Here is a 19,958-nt window from a genome sequence, read left to right as displayed (position 1 = left end):
TTAAGGGAATGATGAGTTGGGTTCTGCCATGTGTATTATTTTCAGATATAACTTAAATTGGGTGGAGTACATATAATGTCCTTTTTTTTGTATTTTTAAGAAAATTAAAACTAGGTACCTTTAAAGCTACAAATATTCAAGACAGTGTGGGATAGGCATAAGATAGACATAGAGGTCAATGGAACAGAATAGAGTCCAAGAATATTTAGGTTTGATAAACCTGCTGGTTCATGAGTTTTAGATGGTTACAATAATAAATAACCAAAATTTTCTTAAAAGTATGGTAGGATAGACTTTGAATCAAATGGACTATTTGGTCTTCAGTTCACTTGCTGAATAATTTTGAGCAAATCGTAGACAGTCATTACTGTGTAACGCTTGCCCATCAGTTGAATCTGGGATTTGGCTGTCTCACAGGTCATCTAAATTTATGATAATTTTTAAATCTCCTCCTTACAAGCTGCAGCACCTTCCTTTAAAACCATCTGGTTCCAGAACAACTTAGTTAAGACAAAGTTTTGCTCCAGATGATACGTAAATAAAGACATCACTTTTTTGTTCTTTGTTTTAGCTAACATTCATTGGACACATACATTGCAAGAATTATTTAAGCACTTTAATTGTATTAATAAAATTAATATTCTTTCTCCATTAGGTTGCTAGGATTTAAATGAACCAACTGAAGCACTGTGAGGTTAAGAGCTATATATCAAACAAAGCACAAATTTAAATGTGACTGGATCAGAATTCCTAGATTTTTTTAATAGATCTAAACTACTTTCTTAAGTTGATATGGCTCCATTTAATTTTCCTCAGGATATCTCCACTTGCATGCTGTGCAGTCAAAAAAATTTTTAACGTTCAAAATTGATTTCATTGTCTATCCTTCAAAATAAATAAATCTCTTCCTTTTCTTATATTTCATATGGGGTTGAATGGCCATTATGGTAGCCAGAAATCTGGAAGTTCCTCTTTTACGACCCTCATATTCAAATATTCTACCAAATTCTATTGATTTTATCTTAACAGTTCCCTAATCAATTCAATCCAAAGAATTCCCATATCTGTCTTAGTGCAGGCCAGTGCCATTACTGGTAGAAACTGCTATAACATAGTCCGAAAAAATTCTCTTTATCTCCCCTGGTATCTGATCTATTTCAGACATTGCTACAACAAGTAATATACCTAATAATCAAATCTGATCATGCCATCAGGGCTAGATAAAATTTTACAATGATTCTCCACTTTACATTGAATTATTAATTTATTTTTAATCACTTTGTCTCTCTATTAGAATGTGAGCTCCTTGAATGCAAACTCGATATTTAACCTAGCCCAGCATCTGATTCTAATGAAGAGCTAATATGATCTGATAATCATTGTTATGAGAATGAATTGAGGAAGAGAGCTCAGCTTATTTTTAAAAGTCAGAAAAATAATAGAAATCTAATAGGCATGAAAATCAGTCAGTAAAGGCATTGAAAATGTACTTAAAAGTGAACTGAATTTTTTATTAATTGAGGAAAAGGCCAGCTAGGTTCACTTATTTTGAAAAATTGGTAGAGAATATTTGTTATCTCAACTGTAAAATAAACATTTAAATTGCCTACTCGTTTTTTATTAACATAGAGATCTAAAGAGAGACAATGATTTCCTATTTTATTTGTTTTGTTTACACATTTTTTTATTTTCCTGGTTTCTTTCTTTGCTTCTTCCTTCTTATCTACCTCCTTTCCTTCCTTCCTTCCTTCCTTCTTTCCTTCCTTAATAAAATAAAACTCTATCCAGGTATTTCATTATGTTAATGGCAACTTCTACATAATAAATTTTATAGATAAGGAAAAATGGTTTTTCACACTAAAGGTAATGGTTCAGGGCTAAAGAGATCATGAATATCAGAATCAGATTTAAACTTTCCAAGTTTTGAAGGCTCTATTCTTTACTCTGTATATGTCACATTTTTCAGGTGCGTAGCAAGAACTAAATGAAGAGATGAATAGTCTGGGGAAGGTTTTTGAGCTGGTAGTAGTGATAAATCAAGGACTAAGGAAAAGTACAACTGTCTAAAAGAAGAAAGAGGGGCACTTTTGTTAGTGAGGATGCATACAGAGACATATATAAGGATGGTAGAAAGAGAGAGGAAATGGCAGCGGCCTTGTGTGCAGCTATCATAATTGATAACCCAGAGATATTGTTGTGATTACAGAGTTCCACGGAGAAAATTTTTTAAAACCCACATTTAATACATCCATATATAAGCAAGTTTAGGAAAAACACGATAAAGTGTGGACTCTTAGAGAAAGTTAGATGGAACTGTTGGTAGGACAGCTAAGGGAAAACGTGAGAAATTTTAGAAGCAAAAAATTATAATGTGTTCCACATATTCTTTACCATGTGATTTTTCATGAAATCTAAATTTAAGTTAAATATGTATCTGAAATGTAAAGACAATGAATAAATATGCCTTTTAATTTGACCTGCATTAATCTATTTCTTGTAGGTACATCAATAAAAAAGAAAATGGCACACTTCCTCTCAAATCCAGCTAGTTTGCCCTAAAATGGTGACATATCTGCATGTAATATGTTAGATGAAAATATATATACTTATATTATTCAGCATAAGTACTAATTCCAATATAATATAATTTTTATTTCATGCAAATGTACAGATATTAAAACAGTATATCTATTTTAAATATATTGATATACAAAACATATGTAAATCTGTGGATATTCATGTCTCTGTCATTGCTGTACAAGCAATCATTTCAAATATTTGTAAATATAAGTCTAAATATAATCTAAGTATACTAATGAAATGTTTTCATGTTATAATTAATTAATTGATGAATAATTGATATTAATTAATTGATATTTAATTGATGAATAAAATATAATTCCTGAAACTTATTACTAATGTTCAATTACTTTCCCTAAATGAAATGTCATACTGGATTCTTCTGTCAGTTCAAAGTTGGATAGTATTTTTCATTTATTCAATGAAGACTATATTGTCAAATGGAAAAGTAGCAAATTAATTGTCATTTAGACTTCTGCCTCTGTAGGAGGTGGAGAGAGAAATAATTGAGCTAAGAAAGGACAATGCATTTTTTCAAATTCCTTGGATTCAGTGGTTAAATATTGTGAATGCCTATTATATGGAGATTTCTTTTCTTTATGGTTGCTGTCAATTCCAATTCCTTTCACAAAATACCATATAAAAGGCCTGCAAAATACTGTAGTGGACTTGCATAAAATGTAAATTGTTTTTTGCTTCAAAGCACTCTAAAGAATTAGGATATGTATATGTGTATATAGATACATATATATATATATATATATATATTTAAAGGACAATATATTTCTTAAAATACTTTATATTGATACAAAATTATATATTATATATTCTGAGTTCTTTGGGAAACTAATATTCACATATTGGTAAAATGACATCACCCATTATATGTAAAAACTATTTTTAGAAGTAACTATTCAGGCCCATTTCTTGCAAGTTCTATGTTCAACACATTTTGGTCTAAGAAGTTTTTCAGAAACTGTACATTTAAATTTGTGTTTTATGATGTTTATACTCATCATTGAAAGAAATTTTATGATGGAAATGTTTATTTATAAAATGAAGACATTAACAAGAATAATATCTTTAAAGTTGTTCTTAAGGAAATTGGGTTAATCTTCTGAATATTAAAATTGTTAACTAAGCTTCACAAATTGTTAAAAGCTGGTGATGATGGTAAATTGATGATAATAATGGTAAATTTTTAACATTGAGTTCTTGTTGATCTTGCCCATGAACAGGGAAACCAAGTCTTTCTTTATTTACAGTTCCCTTTATGTCGAGTTTAACGCCAACCCATGATAGGAGTTTTCAGATAGCTGTTTTAAATAATTTTGGATTTTTAGGAAACTATAAAACAGTACCTTAAAGGATTATTTTCTGGAAAAAAAACTCATTATTCTTCCAAGTCAACACTACAATGAATACTTCAGTCCAAAAAAAAAATCACTAGGAAATATATCAATAGAAACCAAAGTTGTAAGTCTTTGATGAATTCTCTAATAATGGACTCTCTCCAGCTGAATAATTTCCATTTTGATCACTTCATAATTTTAAGGCTCAAGAATATGATCCAATAGACCTTTTTCCTGTTAATTTTCCTGAGGTATCTTAATATAGAGAATTAAACCAAGTAAAAATGAACATTTGGTTGTATAATTTAGAATACAGAGAACTGTAAACTTGCCAAAAATGTCATTTCTTTATATTTTATTAAGATTAGATACTGGAAATATATTACTGCATATTAACTTAAGGATAATTAGACTTGTGTTATGGGACTTTCTGGGCAGAACAGTGGTTAAGACTTGGCACTTCCAATGCAGGGGGGGCGGGTTCCATTCCTGGTCAGGGAACTCAGATCCCACATGCCAAGTGGCCAAAAAAAAAAAATTATACATGTGTTATTATAAGACTATATGTGTGCATTCAATATTTTTTTCTGGTTAGGAAGGAAAAAGAAGATACATAAACTCTCTAATTGTGTCTCTTTTTTTTTTTTCACGAAGTTGTTACAGTGAACTCCAAAGTTTTGACTGTCATCTCTTTCAGCAAGGGAAATTGTATCTATCTATCTATCTATCTATCTACCTATATCTATCTAAATCTACATCTATAGAAAGAGAAGAAAGAAAAAGAAAGAGAAAGTAACACTTTGAACTTGTTAGTAGCCAAGTGAAGTTGCCATTTAACTGGAGAAATATTTTTGAGCACTATGACCAATGTAAATAGCAGAAAATACAAAGGGAATTAAGCATAGTATTTGACATCAAGTACCTTATAAATTCGTAATTATTAGGCAAATATACAAAAGTCATAATATAATGTGTAGGGAGATACATTCCAAAAGAAATTCAAAATGCAATGATTATTCAAAAGAAAAAGAAGTTACATGCAGCTGAATAATCAAAAATGAATAAAGGAGGACACGAAGCTGATATGAGCATTGGAAATTAAATAGTTCTCATAGTGAGAGATGAAAGGGAATACACAGGTGGAGAGGACAGCATGGGGGGTGTGTAAGAGAATATGTATCTATTTAAGAAGCAAGCAATATTCCAGTTTGGCTGTAAAGCATGATTTCTATAAAGGATGTTGGGATAAAATCCTGGAAAGATAAGTTGTGTCCATATTGTGGTTTGGCTTATATTGTAGTAAGGGAAAAGATAGACTATTATATTTGATAAAGTAAAAATAGGATAATTTAAGGTAGTAATGAGGTCTATAAAGGAAAATGTTGGAGCTTGATTTGGGGAGAATATAGTGAATTTCTTAGATAGGGTGGTTCAGAGAAAACCTCTCTGAGGACTGAACACTTAGCTAAGACATGACTCATGAGAACTAGAAAGTTGAATGCATATCCAACATTAGTTTACAAATTATCTTTCCATGAGATTTTGGTTATTTCATAAATTAATTTTAACTGTGATAACATTATTTTTTCTAGAACACATTCAACTTTTAATACAGTTCTGTGTTTCTATGGTCTAAAGGATCACAAGATAATTTATTAGTTCATACTAAATTAGGCTTTATTTTTATCTGTTGAAAGTTATGAAAACTCTGATTGATAAAAATCAAGTCTCAATTAAGAATGACTAGCATTACATGTATTTAAGTTTAATCACCTGAACTTTAAAATTAGGATGAATTCCCTCAATTTTTGATACTCACCTCTAACTCAACCAAATCAGAGACAGTTTCTCAGAATACAGACATCTGTCCTTACTTCTACGCAAAAAAAAAAAAAACCCAATAAAGTAAGACTTAGACTATCTATTGTTTTATTCAGCATATATAAAAAATAAACTTTTAAAATTTTCCTCATGAGAAAGCGGATTAAAATAAATTTTGCAAGAGAAGGGAAAATCATGATTTACTCCATTCCCCCACCACCCAACCCAATAGCATTGGAGGGGCTACTCATTGTCTAGGGCATGTAATAATTATCTGCATCTACAAAAATGGAGAAGATGGTCAAAACAGAAAAAAACATTTTCTATTATTTCTGCAACTGTAGTCTCCGAGGGACTTTCTTATATCTTTTTTCGGCACTGTAGCTAAGGTAATAGTTATGAGTTCTCATGTTACAAATGCCCCTGGTATAAAAGAATTGAGGTGAAAGGTTGTAGTTAATAGTAACTACATTACTACATTTTAATTGTGAAAAATGAGAAGCTTTTATTTTTATCCAGGACTACATTAATATTAATTAGTATATTAATAATTATTTATGCAAATGATTAACAAAAGGAGTACTGAATTTAGAATGAGAAGCCTCTGACAATGTCACAAACTAAGATCAATTTCAACAAAAAAATAAAAAGAGAAATAATAACACCTCTGTCTCACAGGGTCATTGTGGAGAAAATGAGACAATATACATCAGAGTTTTGGTTATGTCTAAATCACCATGTAAATGGAAGGAATTGGTACTCTTATTTACACAGGCATAGTTGTAATTCTATTCCACATTGACACTTTTATTTCCAAAAACTGTGATTTCTTGGGACTTAGAAACAAAAAAATTTAAAGAGCTGAATTAGGAAATCATTGGACTATGTAGGTGAAAGTTCTATAACATGGACAGAACTCTTTCTAGGATCTTGCTTCAAAACCTTCCCTGGGTCTTCCCAGGTGGCGCAGTGGTTGGGAGTCCGCCTGCTGATGCAGGGAGCGCGGGTTCGTGCCCCGGTCCGGGACGATCCCACGTGCCGCAGAGCGGCTGGGCCCGTGAGCCATGGCCGCTGAGCCTGCGCGTCCGGAGCCTGTGCTCCGCGGCGGGAGAGGACACGGCAGTGAGGGGCCCACGTACCACAAAAAAAAAAAAAAAAAACCTTCCCTGTATATATGAAATAGATAACTAATAAGGACCTACTGTATAGCACAGGGAACGCCACTCAATACTCTGTAATGACCTATATCAGAAAAGAATCTAAAAAAGAGTGGATATATGTATATGTATAACTGGTTCACTTTGCTGTACAGCAGAAGATAACACAACACTGTAAATCAACTATACTCCAATGAAAATTAATTTTAAAAAAACTTCCCTTGATAGCAGGTATAAAGGCCTAAAAGCAAGACATCGGATAACTGCAAATCCTGATGTGAGCTGAAGTACTATGGCCTGGAGTCTGGCAAATGGCAGGTGGTGAGGGGGAAGGCAGACCTGCGTAAACAGGCAGCGGAGCAAACTGCTTCCTCAGGCAGGAGCTAAAAAATCTCTCACAGAGATCAGGCTGTCTCTCCAAAGTCACACAGATCACGGGTAGCTGACTTGACACTACGAGTTTATGTGTCCTGGAGCCCAGGCCAAGGATGTATCTTGTATGCTCTAAGAATTATGATTCCCAATTAAGTGTCTCAAAGAACTGTTAAAAATAAAGTATTAGGTTTTATGTTGAAATTCTAAGGATTGGGACATAAAATACTCGAGCGTTATCTTGTGAAAAGCATATGTTAATAATTGTCCAAAGTACATGGTCTGAGAATTAGCATAAAATGATTTCAAGGTTTTGAAAAATCTACAGGTACTCAGGTACAGGTACTGTTTAACACTGTAGTATCATTACCCATGTATCTATAGATTTTGCATAGTTTTTAAAAATAATAACTACCTGAGATATTGATAAACTTGTCTCCAGGGTCCTGCCAGGATTTCTAGTGCTCTGAGGCTTGAAGTGGTGGTTGACTGCATCAGTACCTTGGGGCATTCAGTTAAAACACTGCCATAATTAACCAGAGCAAATTGTCGATGAAGTCAGCTCTCATTAACTCAAGGGATCCTAGAAAGGTAAAGCTGGATTGAAATTAAAATGTCATAGAAAGTAAACAAGTTTGATGAAAATTACCCTTTATCCTGTCTTTAAAACTTTTGCCAGCCATTGGCAACCCTATCTAATCCACCTAACACATGTGTCCTGCACCATCTAATTACCTAACTGGCACTCCTGTGAATAGGATGGACTCACGGTGTACGGGCACCTCACTTTTCAGTCATGTTTGACTTTCTGGGTTTTCAGAGATCAAATCTATAATATCTAATAAATCTGAATTGCCCTATGCTATTATTGTGATATAAGTGGTGGCAAGGAACTCTAGGCAAATATTTACATTTTAACAGGGGTTCTCTGGAAGCAATACCTTAACATAAAATATTGAATTTTTTGGTCTTACCATCTAAAGATAGTGGAGGAATTATCAGGAGGCAATGGACTTTTTGACCTTTCAAATTCCAGTGTTCACCTTTACAGCAAGTGTCCTTGACTCATTTATTTGCAGTCAGTGACCCTGGCATGATATTCTTCATTTGGTGAGAAAGCAGAGGTGTTGTAACCAGAGGCCATGGAGCGTTTTCAGTCTGCATCTCTTCCTCATTGATAAAAGAGAAAAATGCATTCCCATGGGGCAGTTTCATGCAGTGAATATGTATTGAGATGGTCAACTTTCCGAATGACTATCCAGATAGGAAAATTCATCCAATAGAAAATCTCAAAGGAGAAGTTCCATCACCCTTAAGTGACAGTTTTTAAACATTTAGCACAGATGTTTTCCTGTTATAAATACATTTAATAAGAGCAGACTGACAGAAACAAAACCTGCACCTAGAACTGTAGCTTTCGCCATAGTACACCTCAAAACCTAACAATTGTGGACTCTCTGGCTGCTCAGAAAAACCCACTGCAGGAGCTTCTCTGGCTCCTGCTGGTCTGGGGAGACCCCTGAAGCTGCTCATCTGAATGGCAGTGGCTAAATCCCACCCAGGCACCTGGGAGGCCAGATGAATTCACTGTATCCTTTGACAGCCAATTAAATGCTATTTGACTAGATATTTGTATTTCTGTACTTTTCCTATGGAAAAAAAAAGGCATAACCATTCTGATATCAGCCATGGGTTTAGAAAATCAACAACTTGCCTCGTGTTACATGGTCAGTTTACAGTAAGGAAGACACATATCTTCGATTGAAACTGCTACTTACTCACTAATATATCCTATTTCTCTTTGTTAGGTACAAGGCACTTTCTGTGTCCAGAAATTTCTACTCCTCTCCTCCCTATTCAGGGCACGAGGATTCTATAAGAGACTGTGCCATCTACAAGTTTTATGACTTTTGATGTATCGCTGGATCTCAGTTTCAACATCTATAATATATGTTAATTGAATTATGCATCTCATTTTCATCTTAAAAATACTTAAATCTACAGCAGTACTTTTCCTCCCTTTTCTTCATTATATAAGTGGATTTTCAAGATTCTCGTACCAGCCTTTCAATGAAACTATCGATCTATAAAAAGTTCAGGGAAACTGGGAACAGATTAAAAAGACACCACAGAGGGCAATCAGTACAATCCAGATTGGGAGAATGATATTAATTCTTCATCAGATATCTTGCAAGGAAAAGACACAGAGAGATAGAGAGAGAGAAAAAGAGATTGAGCTAGTGCTAGGATAGGAACATATAGATTAAAAAAGGCTTAAAAAGCAAAGCAACAAATTGTTATATGTGAACATTAATAAAATCTTCATTTAAAAACAATAAAAATTTGTGAGAAAATCGGAAAATTTGAACATTGGTTACTGGACATTAAGGAATTATTGCTAATCTTTAAGTGTGAAATGATTTTGTTGTTATGCTATTAAAAATGCATCTTTATCTTAGAGATGCAGTTGAAATATTTGTGGGTGAAATAAAATGTTGTGTGATTTTTACCTCAGTATAAATCTGGAGAGTGAATGAGTAGTGGTATAGAATAAAAATGAATTATGAAAGTTATGAAAATTATGAAAAGCCATGAGTTATGGATACATGTTTAAAATTTTCAATAATAAATGTTTAAATGTGTTTACGTAATTAAAAGTAAATATCATTGATAAAAATAACATATGGAAGTTTTACCCTAAACATAATTTCAATCTAGTTTAATAAATAATGAAATCTGATTTATATATACTGAACTTGAGAGTTTGAAAGACAAAGTCCTTTGGCACAAATAAAGCATTCATAAAACTAGTCACTATTTTGAGTGCTTCAGATTTCATTGATCATATATTGAACATGCCTTTTTACATATCCTATTTGTTTCTCCTTTTATTAATCTGTTTATTCTTAATTTACTCCTCCTCTGAAAAGGGCAAGGGATCCTTTACTGCCTTTAGAATACAGCCAGAGAACTTTTGCTACCATCACTACAAGACATAAATTATAATCACAGATGTGTACTTCTCCAAAACAAGAAAAGGCTACATCTTTTCACTCACATTCATTAAATAAAAGTACTTGGATTCCCTAGGGGGCCTACATATTTGCTAGTACAAAAATGCAAATTGGGTTTCATTTTTATTACTTAAATTCTGGCACTGTTTTCAGAAACATTCTTCAAAGGAGAGTAAAAACTTTACTCTCAAAGAATTAGTAGTAAAGCTTCACCTTATACAAAAACCCATCTAAAACATTTTTTTCTGATTGAATTTATTAACAGTTTTGTTTACACATTTCATCTTGGTATGATTTCTTAGATATAAAAAATTGAAAAAAAGTGTAAACATATAAAAATGTTGATACAAAAATATGCCACTGATACCAATTACTTGTTCTGGTGATTATACATTTTCTATGACAACAATATATTTTCAAATTCTGAAGAAAGATTGCTATCTCAGTTTTTAAAAAATAGTACATTAGATATAAAACCTCCAAAATTATAAATTTTAAATAATCTATATTTTTCTGAAACATTTTCATGCCATTCCATAATTTTTATATTAATATATTTCTCATTAATATTGTTATTCATGTTGGAAAAATGTATTATGGACCCATGTGTATTAATTCCTAAAAGACAAGCTAGCCTCAGGTTGCAACATTCCCATGGATTGCACCTGTGATTATGATGGAAGATGTTTATAATTTATATGAAAATTATAATGAAAGCAAAATTATTCACTTTTTTCTCTAGTAATTTACATATGTTTCTTTATGCAGTTGAAAACCTCAAGAGTTTTCAAAGAGGTATTGCTGCTTGCTCAAGAATACAGTATTAATCATAAGATTTTCATGGTATTGATATACCCTATGAGCTAAGAATTTTAAGTAAAAACACAGAAACTGTATAAATTTGTACAATTTTACATAAGTTTTTAATCTAAAGACACTTTAAATAAGGCCCAAGTTAAAGTATAGGACATATATCAAGTAATATCAGGCATTTAGAATTGTTCCAAAATTATTAATGTTTATTATGTAAAAGAGTCCAAAATCTAGCTATCAATGTATCCCAATGCCTGATATTTTGGCCCAAAATGTATTCTAAAATAAACCTCACATGTTGGAATCCACTAAGAGTGACCTCTGAAAATCCATTGATTTAGTACTGAACAACATCCAGTTTCACTGTCATGGCTACTGTAGACATAACTGTCCAACATTCACACACAACTTAATTTGCCAGAACATTAATTCTCAAAATGGGGTCTTCTCTGCCATAATTTGTTCCTAAGCCAATATTAGGTGTGTGATCACTTGATGTCACCTAATTAGCAAGAGGAAAACACAACACTGAGTTTGAACAATGGAGAGAGCTTTGGGGCTAGAATATAGAGGAAGTAAGTTTGATTCCTGGCACCATTATTGGGCAAATCATTCAGCCTCCCTGAATCTCCAGTTTTCTCCTTTGTGAAATGGTAATAAAAATATTTAACATTCATAGTTTGTCAGCTGCTTTATTGAATTTTCATCCAACAAACATTGATTGATCCTTTATCATAAGCTGCTTATATATGATACTTGATTTTAGAGACAAAATTTTCATTATATTTTAAAGTTCAAAGAATTTATTTTAGAATAAGGCACTAAGACAAATAAATCACCATGTCCTGGTGTGATAAGTGCAATCGCAGGGGTATGCACATTTTCTCTAAAGGAAAGTAAAGGCAGATGTAAATTTTATGGAAGGGTCAGGGAAAAAGTCTTCTTAGGAAAGTTGATTCTTTTAAGTTTTGAAAGACATTTGAGCAGAAGAGTTAGCTAGATAAAGATATGTAGAGAAGGTACAGACAAAGCAGAAAATGTGTAAAAAGACATGAAATCCTTCCCTTCAGAGTTTGGATAGTAATTCCTACTCTATCATTTTGGCTTTTTTTTCAATTCTAAGACACTTTTATTTTTTTTCACATTTTTACATCATGGAAAAAATGGTGCATTTTACAGTCAATGGTGTCTTATAATCACTATCAGCCAGATGACAATTGTTAGAAAGTTGTGTAAAAACTTTCATTGATGCCTCTTATTAAGATCAAGCAAGAGCCAAGATCAGTAAATCTTGGATTTGGTGAAATACAGAGAAAAAATAGAGATGGAGATGGAGATGGAGATAGAAGGAGGAGCATGAAGGGATGGAGGGAGGGAGGAAGAGAAAGAAGAGATATCTCTCTCTCACTATGAATTTCTGTAAATTTTCTTCTATACATCTCTTATATTTTTAAAATTGAAGTATAGTTGACTTACAATATTATATTAGTTTCAGGTATACAACATTGTGATTTGATATTTTTATAGATTACACACAAGGCAAAGTTATTATAAAATATTGACTATATTCCTTGAGGTGTACATCACATCCCTATGACTTGTTTATTTCATAACTCGTAATTTTTACCACTTAATCCCCTTCACCCATTTCACCCCTCCACACACCTCTTGTTCCTTTTTATTTACACTGGTTTACTTTTCAGCTACCATCCACATATAATTTTTAACACCTCCTGATGGTTCTATTTTCACCTTAAATTCCTTATGAAGAAGACTTTAGTGTACCCTCAACAAAGTATCATGCTTCTTTACAAAATAAATCACAAATTAATTTAAAATGCAAGCTAAACTCCTGCCCCTTCCAGAATGATTTGTAAGTATATGTTTAATCAACAATGGACACATCCCCTGATGTTCACTCTGCATCATATCCTAGATGGCTCCAATCCTGTGCAAAGCAAGGGTGCTGCTTTATTAAAAATAACAACCCCAGAATTTATTCTGCATTAAATTCATAGCAGAATAAAGCTGAATACACATTATCCTGGTTCTTCTATTGGTTCATAAATTACTGGAAAAGTTTTTTTAATGGGAAGGGGAAGTCTAATCAAAATTTACTTTTAACCCACAGTATTCTCAAAAATTGCTTTTCATATTAGTTGAACTAGAATTACATAATTCACTACATTTTAAATATTTGTTTTTGTATATGTTTCTCCAGTCGACTGTGAACTCCCTAAAGGTCTGATCCTTCTTGACGTTATTTGTTTCTGAAAATTGACAAAGGACCTTATACTTGTTAAGGGATTGGTAAATGATGTTTAAATGTTTAAGTATATTAAAGAATTTAATTTTTGAAAATATAAACACACACAAGCAATGTTACTGATAAAGAGCATACTAGGAATGGAAAGACATAATTTAAACTGAGAATAAAGGTTTTTTTTCTTTCATTTCACAAATAAAATACATGTTGACAGTATCCATCTAATCAAATCACCTAACATGGATATCTAAAGATATCTGACTCAGATGCAAGTAGTAATCAAATGCACAGATATTAACATTTTAAACTTTCATAAATTTTAACTAATTACAGAAAAAGTGGTATTAGATAAAAATTACAAAAAATAACAGATGAACCATTGATTAGGTAGATTTGCTCTCATGAAAAATTATAAATAAAACCTTCTGGTACTATTCACATAACACATAATTTAAAAGATAAGAAGTGTTCTAATCATTTAATATTTATGTTAAAGAAATGGAATAATTATACACGTAATAATGAAGTACTTATATCTGGGAGGTGGGGTTCTAAAAGTGTCATCAGATGCTAAGAAAAGTTTTTGTATAATTTACCCTCAAAAGCAAATGTAAGAAAAAAGGTCAGATTAAGGGTGAACTGTGAGGTTTTAATGAAAAGCTTCATATTAAAATCAGATGAGACAAAAGTAAAAATCTCCACACTACCACCTGTTCTAAATTAGGCGTAGGCATCCAGCACTTTAGGAAAATCAGGTTAGAATGATTAAATATTTATCATCCTTAAAGCAACTAATTTTGAGCATTTCTTGAATTTACCTAAATTTACTTCTTGTATAACCATTTTTACTTCTTGTATAACCATTTTGTATAACCATTAAATTGCCTTATCTGTTGCTAATACCAGCTCAATAGACTTTTAAAATATTAATAATACATCTGTCTACTGACTATGCTTCCTCTTAAAGTGTAAATTTCTTAATATAGTTTGCATGTGTTGGCAGACACCCAGCTCTTATTTTGTATCACACAATCAGAAGAGTTTTAAAACAAACAAACAAGCAAACAAACCAAAGCCCATTTCAGAGTGTTTTATTTCATGAAAACATTTATCAGACTTTCCTAACACTTCACACTGCAAATTCAGGAACTCCAGAGGGCAGAACATTTTAGAATCACCTATTGCTCTTAGCAGACAAGGAAGGCTAGAAGTAATCACTCTAACAACTGCCAGAAGGTTTCCACAGTCCTTTTTTTTTTTTTAACATCTTTATTGGAGTATAATTGCTTTACAATGCTGTGTTAGTTTCTGCTTTATAACAAAGTAAATCAGTTATACATATACATATATCACCATATCTCTTCCCTCTTGCATCTCCCTCCCTCCCACCCTCCCTATCCTACCCCTCTAGGTGGACACAAAGCACCAAGCTGATCTCCCTGTGCTATGTGGCTGCTTCCCACTAGTTATCTATTTTACATTGGGTAGTGTATATATGTCTATGCCACTCTCTCACTTCATCCCAGCTTATCCTTCCCCTTCCCTGTGTCCTCAAGCCCATTCTGTACATCTACATCTTTATTCCTGTCCTGCCCCTAGGTTGTCAGAACTTTTTTTTTTTTTTTTTTAGATTCTGTATATATGTGTTAGCATATGGTATTTGTTTTTCTCTTTCTCACTTACTTCACTCTGTATGACAGACTCTAGGTCCATCCATCTCACTACAAATAACTCAATTTCATTTCATTTTATTGCTGAATAATATTCCATTGTATATATGTGCCACATCTTCTTTATCCATTCATCTGTCGATGGACACTTAGGTTGCTTCCATGTCCTGGATATTGTAAATAGTGCTGCAATGAACATTGTGGTACATGACTCTTTTTGAATTATGGTTTTCTCAGGGTATATGACCAGTAGTGGGATTGCTGTGTCATATGGTACTTCTATTTTTAGTGTTTTAAGGAACCTCCACACTGTTCTCCATAGTGGTTGTATCAATTTACATTCCCACCACCAGGGCAAGAGTGTTCCCTTTTTTCCACACCCTCTCCAACATTTATTGTTTGTAGATTTTTTGATGATGGCCATTCTGACTGGTGTGAGGTAATACCTCACTGTAGTTTTGATTTGCATTTTTCTAATGATTAGTGATGTTGAGCATCCTTTCATGTGTTTGTTGGCAGTCTGTATATTTTCTTTGGAGGATGAAACGTAAAAGCTTTTGCACAGCAAAGGAAACCATAAACAAGATGAAAAGACAACCCTCAGAATGGGAGAAAATATTTTCAAAAGAAGCAACTAACAAAGGATTAATCTCCAAAATATACGGGCAGCTCATGCAGCTCAATATCAGAAAACAAACAACCTAATCCAAAAATGGGCAGAAGACTTAAATAGGCATTTCTCCACGGTCTTTTAAGCTAGCACAGAGCAGTTTTAATGGTCAGCTACAACTTGCCTCCTCAACAATCAGGATTTACATGGCTATATATTTCTGAAGGATTTTTCTGGCAGGAGCCCTCTGGATGATTGGAGCAGTCCAGCTACCATGGCCCCAGTGCATTCAAGGTCTGAGCCTTGGGTTATTCTGCATTTGCAAGAATATGGCTGTGGGTGTAGAGAATAAAAATATAAACAGCAAACAAATACACAAATCCATCCACTAAGGCTTTAGAAAATAGCAAGCAATATATAAAACAGGTTTAGGGACTGTGCCTAAAGATGCCATCTGAATATTGCCTCAACATAGAACCTTGATATATATAATCAAAGCGACATAAAATATTTTATAAACATCTAAACTCCCACAGTGCAGTAAAATCCGAATCACTGGATTTTCTCCCAGCAAAAAATGTCTATTAACTAACATTTGGATATAATAATAAATGTTATTTGAAATGAAGGACAGATGTAGCAGATCATAATCTCCATGTGAACATCAGTCAACAAGTAGCCCAGTTGCTGGGAGATATAAATCGTAGTATAACCTAGTTGCTACCTATCATCAAGGAAATTATAGATTAGTGAGAACAAATAAAGAGTTTATTTGCATACATATGGTAAATGTCTTTTGAAATTGGCAGCAAAAATAAAAATTCAGCTTTCAGGATGGCATTTATGGTGAGCGCACTTTATTATGCTCTGATATTTGAAAATTGGATACTCCATGTATAGTGTGTACATTTATCATTTTCACTCCCTCTGTGTTAGTATGCGTGTGTGTGCAAGTGCACACATGCTCATGTATATAAACTAAGCCATCCATCTCCACAAATATGAGACCAAAGTTATTATATAGCTTTCTGTCATGTGAAAAGTAGTATCTGTAAGTCAAATGCACCAAAATTAATCTTTATGGACTTGAACAAAATATCCGTGGTCAAAATATTTTCTTCAAGAGGAACAAGTTTTTTCTTACATGTGACTTTCAAGGTCATAATCTTGGGCTTCAAAATTGCACTTTTACAACAAAACAACAACAACAATAGGGGCATTTACAAGAAAAATTTTAAATAACAAAATTCAAACTTAGTATGAAAGGATGCTTAAAATAGTATAAATTCACAATATACAAGCAAATATATGCATATATATTCTTTAAAGTAGCAATAAAACCATAACATTTCTAATTTATAAGTACATACATACTGACAAAAATTAATAGATAATACAGCAGAGCAATAATTTGAATTAGTGGTATGCATACATAATGTTCTATATGCATGATAAACTAAGTAATTTACACTAGAGTTTAATATCTCATCATTTAAATTGACCTGTATTTTTCTATAAAAGTAAACTTCACTTTAATATCTAAATACTAACTGTTAACTACAGACTTATTTTAAATATATCCAAATTATATATTCATCATGAAGATAGTTTTAAGAACTGCTTTATAATTTCTTTAGTATATCAAAATATTTCACATTTAAACCTGACTTAATTTCCCATATAGTTTCATTACAATATTTCGTTATTTATGCTGTTGTAAACCCAAGACACAAAACTATGGTTTCTCCTCTAGTCTGTCCTTCAGATCTTTTGGAACAATGTACGTGCATGAGTTTTATAAAATTCATTACTACAAAGTGCTGTCTGGCAAGCACTCCCATTTTCTTATGCCAGTAGCCAAAATAACTGGTGAAATGTGTAAGCCAGCAACCACTTCACCAATGGCAGACCCTCGGTGCTATAAATTCATAACTAATCAGGATCAGCTGATAATGAAAGCAAGTTGTCTTGAACAATGTCTATTCTGGGGGGGGCGGGTAACTCTGCTGCAATCCTATGTAGCCTTCTCTAATTCTTGGCATTATAGTGTAGATTAAAACTATGTTGGTGCCTGTAATAACCAATAATATAACAACAAACAATAATAATAGTTAACACTTATTTAGTGCTTACAATGTGCTGAGAAGTATGCTAACAAGTTTACAAGTAATCTCATTTAATCCTCACAACAAATGTAGGTATTGTCATTATACATATCCTATAGATGAGGAAACAGAGGCATTGATTTAAATAAATTAACCAATATTTTAAGAAATCACTAAAAGGCAGAGATGGGAATGGGAACCTAGGGAATGTTTATCCAAATACCTGTTTTTAATCCCTCCACTATCTGTGAAAAAGACCATCACACTCAGTAGAAAGCAACAACGCAATCAAAAAAGACCAATACTTTTGTGTTTAAAAACATTAAATGCATATGTTTTAATAAAGAATTATTGAGGGGCCTCCCTGGTGGCGCAGTGGTTGAGAGTCCGCCTGCTGATGCAGGGGATACGGGTTCGTGCCCCGGTCTGGGAGGGTCCCATATGCCGCGGAGCGGCTGGGCCCGTGAGCCATGGCCGCTGAGCCTGCGCATCCGGAGCCTGTGCTCCGCAACGGGAGAGGCCACGACAGTGAGAGGCCCGCGTACCGCAAAAAAAAAAAAAAAAAAAAAAAAAAAAAGAATTATTGAATTAAAAATACAATAAAAATGTGCCTTATTTTAAGCCTGTTTTTTTCCTAACAATGTTTTGAAAGAAAAAAAGTTATACACTTCAGATTTTTGCTCAATATTCTTATATAAATTATGTATCCTGGGGCTTCCCTGGTGGTGCAGTGGTTAAGAATCCGCCTGCCAATGCAGGGGACACGGGTTTAAGCCCTGTCCCACATGCCACGGAGCAACTAAGCCTATGGGCCACAACTACTGAGCCTGTGCTCTAGAGCCCGTGAGCCACAACTACTGAAGCCCGCACGCCTAGAGCCCGTGCTCCACAACAAGAGAAGCCACCACAATGAGAAACCCGTGCACCGCAACGAAGAGTAGCCCCTGCTCTCCACAACAAGAGAAAGCCCACATGAAGCAATGAAGACCTAACGCAGCCAATACTAATAAATTAATTTTTTAGAAAAATTATGTATCCCGAACTCCAAGTGGAGAAACATTCTGTATTTTAATTCTGTTAAAATGTTATCAAATTCAACACACCCACAAATAAGAATCCAAGGTATAATGTATTTATAGTGCATTAGTTGATATCAGATATGTACAGATATGAGGCCCCTAACAGGAATGAAGGTATTCTAAGCATGATCTAACATGCATAACTTAATATGCATGTAACCATAATTATAGGACACTTTAATCACAGGCCAATTTTATTTATTCCCAGAAAGTTAACCAAACTATTGGCTTGATTTTTTTTCTGTCAGTGAACACATGGTAAGACCACATCTTAATAGGTTACCTATTGCTCATTTGCATAATGAAGTTTTTCAATAAACCAAGCTGACTTTTTTTTTAATTTTTGAATTGTATTTTGTTTATTTTTTATACAGCAGGTTCTTATTAGTAATCTATTTTATACATATTAATGCATACATGTCAATCCCAATCTCCCAATTCATACCCCCACCACCCCCCACCACCACTTTCCCCCCTCTGTGTCCATACGCTAGTTCTCTACATCTGTGTCTCTATTTATGTCTTGCAAACCACTTCATCTGTACCATTTTTCTAGGTTCCACATATATGAGTTAATATACGATATTTGTTTTTCTCTTTCTGACTTACTTCACTCTGTATGACAGTCTCTAGATCCATCCACGCCTCTACAAATGACCCAATTTCATTCTTTTTTATGGCTGAGTAATATTCCATTGTATATATGTACCACATCTTTTTTGTCCAGTCATCTTTCAATGGGCATTTAGGTTGCTTCCATGACCTGGCTATTGTAAATAGTGCTGCAATGAACACTGGGGTGCATGTGTCTTTTTGAATTATGGTTTTATCTGGGTATATGCCCAGTAGTGGGATTGCTGGGTCATATGGTAATGCTATTTTTAGTTTTTTAAGGAACCTCCATACTGTTCTCCATAGTGGCTGTATCAATTCACATTCCCACCAGCAGTGCAAGAGGGTTCCCTTTTCTCCACACCCTCTCCAGCATTTGTTGTTTGTAGATTTCCTGGTGATACCCATTCTAACTGGTGTGAGGTGATACCTCACTGTAGTTTTGATTTACATTTCTCTAATAATTAGTGATGTTGAGCAGCTTTTCATGTGCTTCTTGGCCATCTC

This window comes from Hyperoodon ampullatus, assembly GCF_949752795.1.
Source record: "Hyperoodon ampullatus genome assembly, chromosome: 16".
Lineage (NCBI taxonomy): Eukaryota > Metazoa > Chordata > Mammalia > Artiodactyla > Ziphiidae > Hyperoodon > Hyperoodon ampullatus.
Note: the sequence above shows the minus strand (reverse complement) of the source record.